Source organism: Sapajus apella, unplaced genomic scaffold (genome assembly GCF_009761245.1).
Source record: "Sapajus apella isolate SASKATOON/1434 unplaced genomic scaffold, GSC_monkey_1.0 scaffold11, whole genome shotgun sequence".
Classification (NCBI taxonomy): Eukaryota; Metazoa; Chordata; class Mammalia; order Primates; family Cebidae; genus Sapajus; species Sapajus apella.
Window position 1 is genome coordinate 29127667 of NW_022436951.1, and position 13100 is coordinate 29140766.

Genomic DNA, 13100 nt, shown 5'->3' on the forward strand with positions numbered 1-13100 from the left:
TTTCTCTTTTATTTTTGAAAGAGTTTTGCTGCATTCAGAATTTCTATAGGGAGTGTTTTGATTTTAGTACTTTAAAGGTCTCATCTCCTTGTCTTCCGGATTTCAGGTGTCTGACAAGCAATGAGCTTCAAGTCTTCTCTTTTCCTCTACAATGTATATTTCTTTATGCTTTTTAATTGTCAAATAATATTTTTTGTTTAATTTTTTATTTAATTTTTAATTTTTGTATATGCATATATCTTTGTAGAGTACATGAGACACTTAGGCATTTTCTTTATTTTCTGGTTTATCTTTGGTTTTGAGCAGTTTGAAAATTATGCTTGTAGATCTGGGATTTTTTTTTCTGATTTTTTATTATTTGTTTTTCCATTTATCCTGCTTGGAGTTCTCTGAGATCCTTGTATATGTAGCTTGTTATTTTTTAATACTTTTCAGGAGTCTCAGCAATTATCTCTTCAAATATTTATCTGATCTTTTTTTCTTTCCTCTTGTTCTGTAATTCCATTTATATGTATTTTACAATGTTGGCCCTGTCTTACAACTATTACAGCATCTGCTGTTTTTAATTTTTATACTCTGTTTATAGTGTTTTTACTCTGTGTTTATAGTATTTCATTTTAGATTATTGCAGCTGACCTATGTTCAAGTTTACTAATCTTTCCTCAGATACGTAAAGTTAACTGATGCCTGCCAATGGCATTAATCATCAGTTACCATTTTGCTGCTGATGTTGCTTTCATTTTTGCTAAGTAGCATTTTCATTTAATTGTTTCTTATACTTCTGGTCTTCCCAGTGAAATCCCCCACATGTTTATGCATTATTTGCCACCTTATTACTAGAGTCTTCAGCTCATTAATCATAATTAATTTAAATTTCCTCTGTGATTGTTCCACCTGTGAGCCTTCTCCGACTCTGCTGCTGTTGAATGTTTTGTCACTTCACAGGGGATTGTACCTCACTGCCACCACCCTTGCTTTTGCGTGTGTGCACTTAATTGTTTATTGAAGGCTAGGTGTCATGCATAAAGGATTCAAGACTGAGATAAGCAATATTTGAGCCCTGAATTGATCGTAACTTCTTATGCTAGAATGTTAGGCCATTAGTATGAGGGTTGATTCCAATTAGTCAGCAGTTGGTGTTTGAGTTTTGCAATTGCTATTGTTACCTTCAGTGAATCAGCAGCTTTGTAATTCTCTAGGCTTATTTTGTAGTTGGCGTCGTAGCTGAAAGTACCAGCACTGTACCTTCATCTACTGGCCTTGACTGCATGCCTGTATCCTTTGTAGGGACATGGATGAACCTGGAAACCATCATTCTCAGCAAACTGACACAAGAACAGAAAAATCAAACACTGCATGTTCTCACTTAAAAGTGGGTGTTGAACAAGGAGAACACATGGACACAGGGAGGGGAGCATCATACACTGGGGTCTGTTGGGGTGAAATAGGGGAGGGACAGTGGGGGTTGTGGAGTTGGGGAGAGATAACATGGAGAGAAATGCCAGATACAGGTGATGGGGAGGAAGGCAGCAAATCACACTCCCATGTGTGTACCTATGCAACAATTTTGCATGTTCTTCACATATACCCCCAAACCTAAAATGCAATTTAAAAAAATGCATATTATATATTTACTTTTAATGATATAACTATAATAATTATTATAACCATTATAATCAATAATAAATATTTCACTGTGACAAGTGTAAAGAAAAAAAAGGAGTCTCTAGTCACACTTTTGTTTCTTTTTTAGTAGTAGACTGTTGTTGCTGATCACTCAGTACTTCCTGTTCTACTTTTGGGTGCTTGAGGTGGATGGGTGGGTGAGAGCTCAGTCTCCTAGGAACACCCTGTATCCATGGGACCAGTTCATAAAGTTTCTTCATTGATTTACTCTCTTTCCAGGACAGCCAAACTCTACCCTGTATCTTTAGTGAGTATTTTTCCAGAATGGGGTCCCTGTTCTTCTTTTAGGAGTATTACACATGTCTGTTATCAAGGTATCCACTGAGCCTTCTTCTTCCTTTCTTTCTTTTTTTTTTTTTTTTTTTTTTGCCCCTGACTCTCTGTATTCCCTCCCCTGTGTACAAGGAGTTTTTACCGATCATTTTTTAACTTTCCTAGCCATAGTGCATCTTCATCTATGTCCTAGAGCAGGAGGCATTTCTATCCTTCCTCCATGACTTAAGTAAGGCTTTTATTTCATAGCTTAGAAGAGTCTAGGTGAGCTTTCTGTCTTTCCTTCACTGGTACTTTCTTCCTTACTTCTGTACATGGATCTTGAAAGTCTTTCTCTGGTTTTACTTCTAACTGAATCTTTCTCATAAGTAGCCTGCACAGGTGTGCGGAAAAGAGCCCACGATTAGGTATAAATTTTTTTTATGTTGTGGCTTCCAGGAGGCTCTCTATTCCTAAAGAAAAAACTAGATCCAAAACAAAAGTAACAAAGGCTTTTCATTCATCAAGTTGCATTAGAAGAAACCATCTGCTCTATCATTTATTTCAGCAAATGTTCAAAGATGTTAGAAAGGAGTGTAAGTTTTATAGAGAAAAAGGAGTGTACACTGACACAGTCTCTGCTGGCAAATATTCCATTAACACAGGGTTTTATAAAGCTGGTGAGACTTTGGTGGTCTGTAATGAAGCACATGGGTAGTTTCAGGATATTTTGAAATAGGAAGGATTGCTGCTATTGCAGGCAAAGATTTCTGTGGCTGCCCATGTTCTGACACAAGTCAATGGAGTTCATTTCTATAGATAGACTGCCATAATGGTCTTTATGAAGGCTGAATTCTATGGTAAGTGGCTTCACATTTGCTCACACTCAACTTGCAACAGGTTCTTGAAGGTTTTTGCTAAGATCATATCTGTTTGTATAAGTCTAGTCATCACTTCCTCTTGTGGTCTCCAGTTGAGCCAGAACTAGATTATTTCTCATTGGAAAGCCCCTTTCCTTAGATTTTAGGAAATTTGAAATGGGCTCTTGATGGTTGGAAGAAAATAATAATTATTTACATTATCTGAACTTTTTTTGTTGTTTTTAAGGTGAAAGCAACATTTTTCTCAGCTTTCTGCATTCAAAATGCAAGTGGGACCACACAATTGAATTACAAACACTACATCACATAGAATAAGATAACCAGAGTTATAGCACAAGTAAATACTTTTGGGATTGAGTTTTACAAAGAAATCTTTGATAGAAAATAAAAATTAAAATGATACAGTTTTCTTCTGGCTCAATGAACAGGACAAGTGCCTGACAAGGTGAATTCATGTGGATAATTATCCTTTTGCCAAGTTAGGTAAAAGAAAAGAAAAAGAGAAAACCAAACCAAACCAATATAAACACTTTTAAGAAAATAGCAAACTTGCACACATCTCATGTATCTTTCTATTTTCAACCAAGATATGTTAAATAAATGTTGAATGCAAATGTAACTGTAATATTAAGGAAACATTATTTTAGGAGGGCTTTGATTAAATATCCACAGTTAAAATTATTCTTCCCCTTTGAGGAGATTTTACTAGAAATCTCAAAGTGATAACAGTAAAATAGAAAAATGTCCAAATTATATCTTCGTCTTCTTTCATAAAAATAATCATTCTCAAAATAGCTCTTTAGATCTGAAGTCCTAGAAAAAGAAGAGTTATCATGATAGCAACTTAGCTAGTAATGTAGTTCTTATTAAAGATTCTCTAGATTTGTTACAGGTTATTTATCAGCTTCTTAAAGTCATGACCTCTAAAAATAGGGTAGAAAGGCTTTTACTTGTCTGTTGTTATAACATGTGAAAATGGTTAAAAGAACTTTTGGACTTTTGACTATACTTGGTAGGTGCATTTATGGTGATTTGAGACATACCAATGATAATCATGAACGAAAAGGGGAGACACAAACTCACACATACACACTTGAATACATTTTGCTGTTAGTATTTCCAGCTAGCTGTTATCTGTCACATCAATTAAGAAAAAGAAAACTTATTTATTCTCTGATGCTCTTTATTTCTTTATGTAGATCTGAATTCCTGATGTATATCATTTTCTTTCTCTTAACAGATTCTTTTGAATTTCTTTCAAGGCAGGTCTACTGGTGACTAATTCTGTTTTTGTTTTTTCTCAGGAATGCCTTCCTCTCCATTTTTAAAGGATAATTTCACAGGAAACAGAATTTTAAGTTGGTGAGTATTTTTGTCTCAAAATTTGAAATATTTTACTCCACTCTGTTCTTGTTTGTGTGACTTCTAAGAAAAACTCAGCTGTAATTCTTATCTTGCTCTTCTATGCTTTAAGGTATCCCAACCCCACACCAGTGGCTTTTTTAAAGTTTTCCCTATCTTTTAAGCTTTTTGCAATTTGAATATGATATGCTTAGGTATCATATTTTGGCCTTTAGTTTGCCTGGTGTTCTTTGATTTTCATGAAGCTGTGGATTGCTGTCTGAAATTGATTTGGGAAAATTCTTAGTAATTATTGCTTCAAATATTGCTTATCTATTCTAGTATTACACTAAAACATGTTACACTCTTTATAATTGTCACACAGTTTTTTGGATATTTTATCTGTTTCTTTTTTATTTTTTCTTTGAGCTTTTTAGTTTTAAAGTCTCTATTAACATATCTCAAGGCTCAGAGATTCATTCCTCACTCATATCCAGTCTAAAACTGAGCTCCACGAAAGGCATTCTTTATTTCTTTTACAGTGATTTCTTTTTACTTCTAGCATTTTATTTTGACTCTTTCTCAGAATTTCCATTTGTCTTCTTACAATTCCCGTTCTTGCATGTTGTCTACTTTTTCCATAACAGCTTTCAGCATATTAATCATAGTTGTTTTAAATTTGTGGACTGGTAATTCCACCACCACTGCCATGTCTGAATGTGGTTCTAATGCTGCTTGCTCAGCCTTTCCAATCTCTCTCTCTCTCTCCCCCCCCCCCGCTCTGTGTGTGTGTGTGTGTGTGTGCGTGTGTGTGTGTGTGTGTGTGTGTTTGCCTTTTAGTATGACTTGTAGTATTGGTTGAAAGAGGGGGATGCTATACTGGGTAAAAGGAACTCTGATATATAGGTCTTTAGCGATGTGGTGGTAAAATGTGTGGGAACAAGTATCTATTGTAGTCTTATGACTCAGTCTCAGTATTTTATGAGCCCATGCTCCTGGGCTATGAACATCACAAGTAATTCTCAACCTCCCCCATTCTCACCCCAACCTTTAGTTCGGTTCCCATGGGTGTTTCTGCTCAGGTAAGGACAAGATGTCTACAGTGGGCTTAAGCTGAGTATTTCCTTTCTCCCAGATCAAGCAGGTTCTCATAAAACCACAATAGGTTAGGCTCTAGTCGTTTCTTTTTAGAGGAGGCCTTTTCAATGATAATAAACTAAGTGTATGCATTGCACATCTATCAAAATATAGAAACATACACATATATGATATATATATATATTATGTATATAAATAGACATATACACCTACAATGTACCCACAAAAATTAAAAATAAAAAAAGAATTGCTAAACAAAAAATAATTGTATCCTGGCTTATTTAACCATGGTTGCCTTTTGTTTTTGCCTGATGAAAACATAACAATTTTTCTTGATATTCACCTTGGGAAACCGGTAGAGTTGCTGTAGGTAAATTAATGTGTAAGTCTCCTTTTAGGTAGGCTCTTCTGGGGGTTTTAACTCTCTCAGGCTTGTCCACAGTAAGCTGCTAGAAATTCGTCAATTACTATTCTGATTTTCCTGCCCCAACCCTGGTTCCCATAAGTGTTTCTGCTTAGGTAAGTAATAATCCTCTTGCAAAGGTCTGTCTCTCCAGTTTGGGGGCATCAGCTTGTCCTGTGCCCTCATTTGACCTTCATTTTCATTTCACTGATGGATCTAGGAAGAAGTGTTGATTCTTCAGCCTTTCAGCTTTATACCAGTTGCTAGAATGAAGACTTTCAAGCTTCTTGCATGCTGGGCCACAAACCAGAAGTACTGTATGATTTTTTTTAATACATAAATTCCATACATTGGATAGAACAACTTATTTAAAAAAAATCAAACTAAAGCAAACAACCAAACAAAGCCCACCAAGTATGTATTGTTTATGATCAAGTGATCTCAATGACCCAGTTCTTACCTTCTGCTCTGTCTTAGCCAAGGTTGAGTCAGACTTTTCCTCCTCATGGACCGCTGAACTTTGACTTGCCCATAAGCCTGAGCAAGCTCCAAAAGGCTGAATGTGTCCCCCTTACCAGCTCATCCCAGAGACTGGCTGGCCACATTGAGATATATTTCCTGTAATACAATGGTAGCCGTGGTGTCTGCTCAATCCCCGTAGATTTATTCTTAAAAGTTTCTGTTATCCCTGATAACCTGTCCCAACCAAAATAAAGAAAAAAATAATTCTCATTGATCTTGCTATGCTTGCAGATTTCTGAGTTTAGAGCATTTTCCCTATTGCAATCACCTTTTTAAGAAAAAGATATATTTTTTTTACTAAGTCTAGATTTATTTTTCTTAGGCATTTATCTAAGTCAAAAAGAACTAGTGTCTTGTGTTCTAATTCGCAACCCCACACATAGCCAAAATACTAGCTGTGTTTTTCTCAGAAGCTGTGATCAGCTTTCATCTTGTCAACTCATGTATTTACTCCTTTCATGCCTCGTTTTTCCCATTGCGTCATCATAGTTAGTCTAGGATTGCATTTTCCTAATTCCCTTACCATTTTCACCTGGTGTCAGTTTCTATTTTCTAGATAACTTGGATTAATCCTCATTTAAGCACAAAGAGACAGCGACTGAATATTTAAGGAACTTGCCAAAGCTACATTTTTAATAAATATCAGGTTTGAAATAAAAGTCCAGGCCATTTAAATACAGAGCCAGGGATCTAAACTACTATGCAATTTTCAGGCAGCATATCATTTCCTGAAGAAACAAATAGGAAAGAAATTCAGTCCTAAGCAACCATACCTCTGTGCAATGGGGAGAGAATTCTAAATTTCAAAGTTAGATGCATCCTTTTCCAAATATTTTTGAAGATTCTCACCACCATTGCTTTGTCTAAGCTTTTTGTTTTTAAGTTTTCTTTGGTTTTACCATTGCCTTTCATGTTTTTCTAGAGATTATATAATCCTTCTTAATCATATCAATTAAAATTCCAGTTATCTTTGTATTTTGTCTTGATGATAATCCGTTTTTATTGATGATGTTCATCTGAAAGCTCTGATTTAATCTTAGAATTTGAAAAATAGGTTTTAAGGCTAGTTTATTTTTGAAACTTCTGAGTTAATTTCATTTTAATCTACATTATATTTTTTAGTTTTTAGTATATGCTCAAATTTTTTGTCTTTTCCATTTCACTTCAGAAAATATCCTATAAATGTAAGCTTTATGAATCCATGTGTTATTCAGAGGTTATTTATGTTCCATTGACTGGAATTGTTAGTCTGCCTATTTTTTGTAGTGACAGAATCTCCCTCTGTTGCCCCCACTAGTCTCAACTTCAGATATCAAGCTGTTCTTTCACCTTAGCCTCTGAAAGCACTGGAAATGTATTAGGCTATTCTTGCACTGCTATAAATAAATTCTTGAGACTGGGTAATTTATAAAGGAAAGAGGTTTAATTGGGGACTCAGGGTTCTGTAGGCTGTACAAGAAGCATAGTGGCTTCCTCAGGAAGCTTACAATATGGCAGAAGGCAAAGTGGATTCAGGCATATCACATGGCAAAAGCATGAGAAAAAGAGAGGGAAATCAGGGTGCCACTCCCTTTTTCTTTTCTTTTTTTCTTTTCTTTTTTTTTTTTTCATTTTTTTTTTTTTTGAGAAAGAGAGTCTCACTCTGTTTTCCAGGCTGGAGTGTACTGGCGCAATCTTAGCTCACTACAAACTCTGCCTCCACGGTTCAAGCAATTCTCCTGCCTCAGTCTCCTGAGTAACTGGGATTACAGGCATGTACCACCATGCGCAGCTAATTTTTGTATTTTTAATGGAGATGGAGTTTTATCTTGTTGGCCAGGCTCGTCTTGAACTCCTGACTTCAAGTGATCGGCCCACCTCTGCCTCCGAAAGTGCTGGGATTACAGGCATGAACCACTGCTCCCTGGCTGCCACATACTTTCAGAGAGCCAGATCTTGTGAGAAGTAATTCACTGTCAGGAGGACAGCAGCAAGGGGATGGTGACAAACCATTCATGGGAAATCCAACCCCATGATCCAGTTACCTTCCACCAGGCCCCACCTCCAATACTGAGGATTACAGTTCAACATGAGATTTGGGTGAGGACACATATCCAAACTAGATCACTTTTTAAAATGTTCATCTCTCTAGAGTCTATTATGATGCTCACTCTTGGTCTCTGCAGGTAGCCTAATTAGAAATCATTTGTTAAATAATTCACTCCTTGAGTGAAAAGTTCACTTATCCATTTGTCATTATGGCTGTTTTGGTTGATAAACAAGCTTCCTTCCTCCTTTCCTTGTATAAAATGAAGAAAATGACAGCTGTCCTTGGGCACATACTTTTTGTTTAAAGGATTCTCAGATGTGATTTTTTTCCAAACAAAAATAAATGGCATTAATATGTTGTTAAGAGTTTTAATATTGTATTTATATTGAAATTTAAATAATGCCTATATGTTTATAGCTCATTACCCTTGGGTTTCCTTTTATCCAACGTGCTTAAGAAAGGTTTTTCCTCATACAGAGCATTGGTAACTGCCCATCTGCATTTAGTTTTTGTTCATTTGTTAATGGATTGTTTTTGCACTTTATAGCAAAGCTTAGCTTTCTACATTTTGTAGTGTAATAATACTTGACTTTTGTAAAGGTCTTTTAATTAAGATTGATTTTCTTACAGCCACTATTAATTAAAAGGAAACAAACAAAACAGGTCCATAGAATTCTGGCATCTCAATTCTCTGTTTAATTCTAGCCATGCTATGGTTCTAGCTGCTTTGTCTTGAGAGGATTTTTCTATTTCCACTTTCCCCAACTTGGCCTCATTTTCTCCATTAAATTCACTACCTCAGTGCTGCTGCCACATCCACTTCAAGACACAATTCCCTGAAAAACCAAGGAGCCTGCCTACTTTTCTAAAAGACAATGCCTTGTTTAGAAATCTGGTTAGGTGCTTCTGCTGCACATACTTGATGGAGCAACTGCTGTATGTAGATACAGTCCTTATAAAGCTTAGGGAGCTTAAGCCGAGTACACGTTGTCACAAATCAGGCCAATCACATTTTTTAGAATTTGTACTTAGGCTCATTTCCTTTGATTTGTCCTAATAAGTAGTAGCCAGAATTGCATTAGTGTAATCCACTGAGCAAAACTGATCCTGTTGCAGACAAGGCTAAGATTTCACATTATGGGATTACAAAATTGAAGAACAGGCAACAGAGAAAGTCAAGCATCCCACAATTGCAATAACTAGTAAGATGCTTCTAAAAACTAAATGTAAAGCATTCACAAGTACATTAAAATGGGAGAAAACTTTGTTACCAAAATTGTGGCAGTGATACTATGAAATATTTAATTAGTGGAAATATTGTTTACCACATAAGATAAATTTAAAGGGGTCCAGAAAATTACTTATTTTTCTAATTAAAATACTGTTCCTAACTAAATTGAAGCAGTTTTGGATCTACAGAAAATTTGAACAGGCAGCACAGAGAAAGTTCCAATGTATCATCTCCTGCATACAGTTTGCCTATTACCAACATCTTGCATTACTACAGTATATTTGCTACAATTAATGAAACAGTAGGGATACATTATTATTAACTAAAGTCAGTAGATTACAGTAAAATTCACATTTGTGCTATACAGCTATGGATTTTGACAAATGCATGGCATGATGTATCTACCATTACAGTATTGTACAGAATAAAGCCCTCCTACCCACCACAACTGAGAGTTCCTGTTGCTCCATATTCATGTCAACATTTGGTATTTTCAGTATTTTAAAAATATATATTACCAATCAAATATGTGTAGTAGTATCAATTTTTTGTTTTAATTTAAAACGCCCTAATGATATATGATATTAAATATCGTTCCATATTTATATTTACAATCTATGTTTTTTGGTGGCTGTCTATTCAGATTTTTTTCCATTTTAAAATTGAGTTTTTCTTAACCATAGATTTAAGAGTTGATTGAGTTGTCATTCATTGGTTTAATAATTGTGTAAGAGTTCTTTGTATATTTTGGATATATGTCCCTCATTAAAGTTTTGCAAATATTTTATTTCAATTCATAAAATATTTTTTGTTTTCCTAGTAGTGTCTTTTGCATAGACATTTTTAATATTTATAGAATACAACATTATTTTTTTCTATAGCTTGTGCTTTTGACATTGCATCTAAAACCGAATGCCAAATCCAAGGTTATCTAGGTTTCCTTTCATGTTATCTTCTATATATTTTGTATATTTGCATTTTTCATTGAGGTTTTTGGTTCCTTTTGAGTTTTTGTTGTTGTTTTTTTTTTTTTTGCATATGAATGTCCAGTTGTTTAGCACTATTTGTTGAAAAGAGAATGTTGCTACCAGTGAATTATTTTGTTCTTTTGTGAAAGCTCAGCTGACTATATTTTAGTGGAATTTGGTGACCTCTGTTCTGTTCCATCGATTTGCCTGTTCTTTCACTGTCTTAATTAATGAGGCATTGTTGGTATAAAGGAGACAAATGGACATTTGTATATTGGCTCTTTATCCTGTGACCTTCCTGTAATTGCTTTTAGCTCCAGTGTTTTGTTGTTGGTTTCTTGGAGTTTTTTTTTTTTGTTTGTTTGTTTTTTAATTATTATTGTTACCAATTCAATATCACTACTCATTATTGGTCTGTTAACAATATTTAATTGTTTCTGGTTCAATCTTGGAAGTTCTGTGTTTCTGGGAATTTATTTATTTCCTCTAAGTTTTCTACTTTGTGAGCATATATTTGTTCATTATAGTCTCTGATGACTTTTTGTGTTTCTGTGGTATCACTTATAATGTTTTTATTTTCATTTCTGATTTTGTTTATTTAGATCTTCTCTCTTCAAGTTAGTCTAGCTAATTGTTTATCAATTTTGTTTATCCTTTTGAAGATCAGTCTTTCATTTTGCTAATCCTGTGTAATTTTTTTTTTTTTGGCATTTATTTTAGTTAGTTCTGCCCATTGCTGTTATGGTTTCTTTTGTCAGCTTAGAGTTTCATTTGTTCTTACTTTTCAAGTTCCTTGAGAAGCAATGTTAGGTTGTTAATTTGTGATTTATTTTTTGATGTACATATTTAGTGCTATAAAACTTCCTTTTAATATTTCCTTTTAGTACTTTTTTTGTTGTCTCCTAGAGGTTTTTGTTATGTCATGTTTCCATATTCATTTGTTTCCAAATTGTTCAAAATTTCACAAAGGTTTTTCAGGAGCATTTTGTTTAATATCCTTGTGTGCGTGTAGTTTCCAAAGTTTCTCTTGATATTGATTAGCTGTTCTGATCCTTTTGCCTTTTCATAAAACCTATTTTAATTTATTTTTTATTTTTTAATTCTTTTATTTTTTGAGATAGAATCTCACTCTGTCACCCAGGCTGGAGGGTTGAGTGCAGTGGTACAATCTCAGCTCACTGCAACCTCCACCTCCAGGTTCAAGCAATTCTCCTGCCTCAGTCTCTGACATAGCTGGGACCACAGATGTGTGACACCATGTCCAGCTAATTTTTGTACTTTAAGTAGAGAGTGGATTTCACTATGTTGCACAAGCTGGTCTTGAACTCCTGGGCTCAAGCAGTCCACCCACCTTGACCTCCCAAGGTTCTGGGATTGTAGGTGCGTGAGCCTCCATGTGTGGCCGCCATATAAATTTTGAATCGGTTTTTTAATATTTACAAGATAAATTGCTAGGATTTTGGAGATTGCATTAAATCCATGGATCAATTTTAGAAGAATTGACATCTGAACAATATTGTCTTCCAATTCATAAACATAAAATAGTTCTCAATTTATTTAGCTATTCTATGATAACTTTCACCAGAATTTTGTAATTTTCTGTGCATAAGTAATGTACAGCATGGGTTGGATTTATACCTAAATATTTTGTTTTGTTGCTATTGTAAAATTGTTTTAAAAGTTTTTTAATTTCAAATGTCAATTTTTTATTGCTGGTATAAAGGAAAGAAATGGACATTTTTTACATTGGCCTTTTATCCTGTGATCTTGTTGTAATTACTTTTAGTTCCAATGTTTTGTTGTTAATTTCTTGGAGTTTTCTACCATCTCGGAGAAAAAAAGCATTTTTATTTTGCTCTTATGAGCCTGTAGATATAGCATTTATTTTTTCTTTTCTTATTGTATATTCTAGGTCTTCTAAAATAATGTTGAATAGGAATTATAATAGCAAACATCCTTACTTTGTTTCTAATTTTTGTGAGAAATCATCTAGTTTTTCAACATTAATATGAAGAGATCTATAGGGTTTTTTTGGTAGGTATAATTATGATGAAATTCCCTATCATTGTTAGTTTGGTGAGTGTTTTATCATAAATGTGCATTCAATTTTGTCAATTATTTTTCTACATCTGTCCATATGATATCTGATTTTTCTTCTTTAGACTGTTACTGTGTTGAATTAATATAGTATTATTAATACAGTTGACTTTTAAATCATAAATTGCATCCCAGGAAGAAATCGCACTTGGTCTCTATATGCCTTGTTGGATTTCATTTGCTAATATTCTATTAAAATATTTCACATGTATGTTCATGAGGGATGTTGGTTTACTGATTTTCTTCCTTTTTATGTCTTAATCTTCATTTTGTTTTAAGATAATGCTTGTCTCATTTAAGATAATGCTTCTATTTTCTTAGTGTGATTGTAGTGAATTTGTGGCTTTTATTCTTAAAAGTTTGGTAGATACCATCTCACGCCAGTTAGAATGGCGATCATTAAAAAATCTGGAGACAACAGATGCTGGAGAGGATGTGGAGAAATAGGAACACTTTTACTCTGTTGGTGGGAGTGTAAATTAGTTCAACCATTGTGGAAGACAGTGTGGCGATTCCTCAAGGACCTAGAAATAGAAACTCCATTTGACCCAACAATCCCATTACTGGGTATATATCCAAAGGATTATAAATC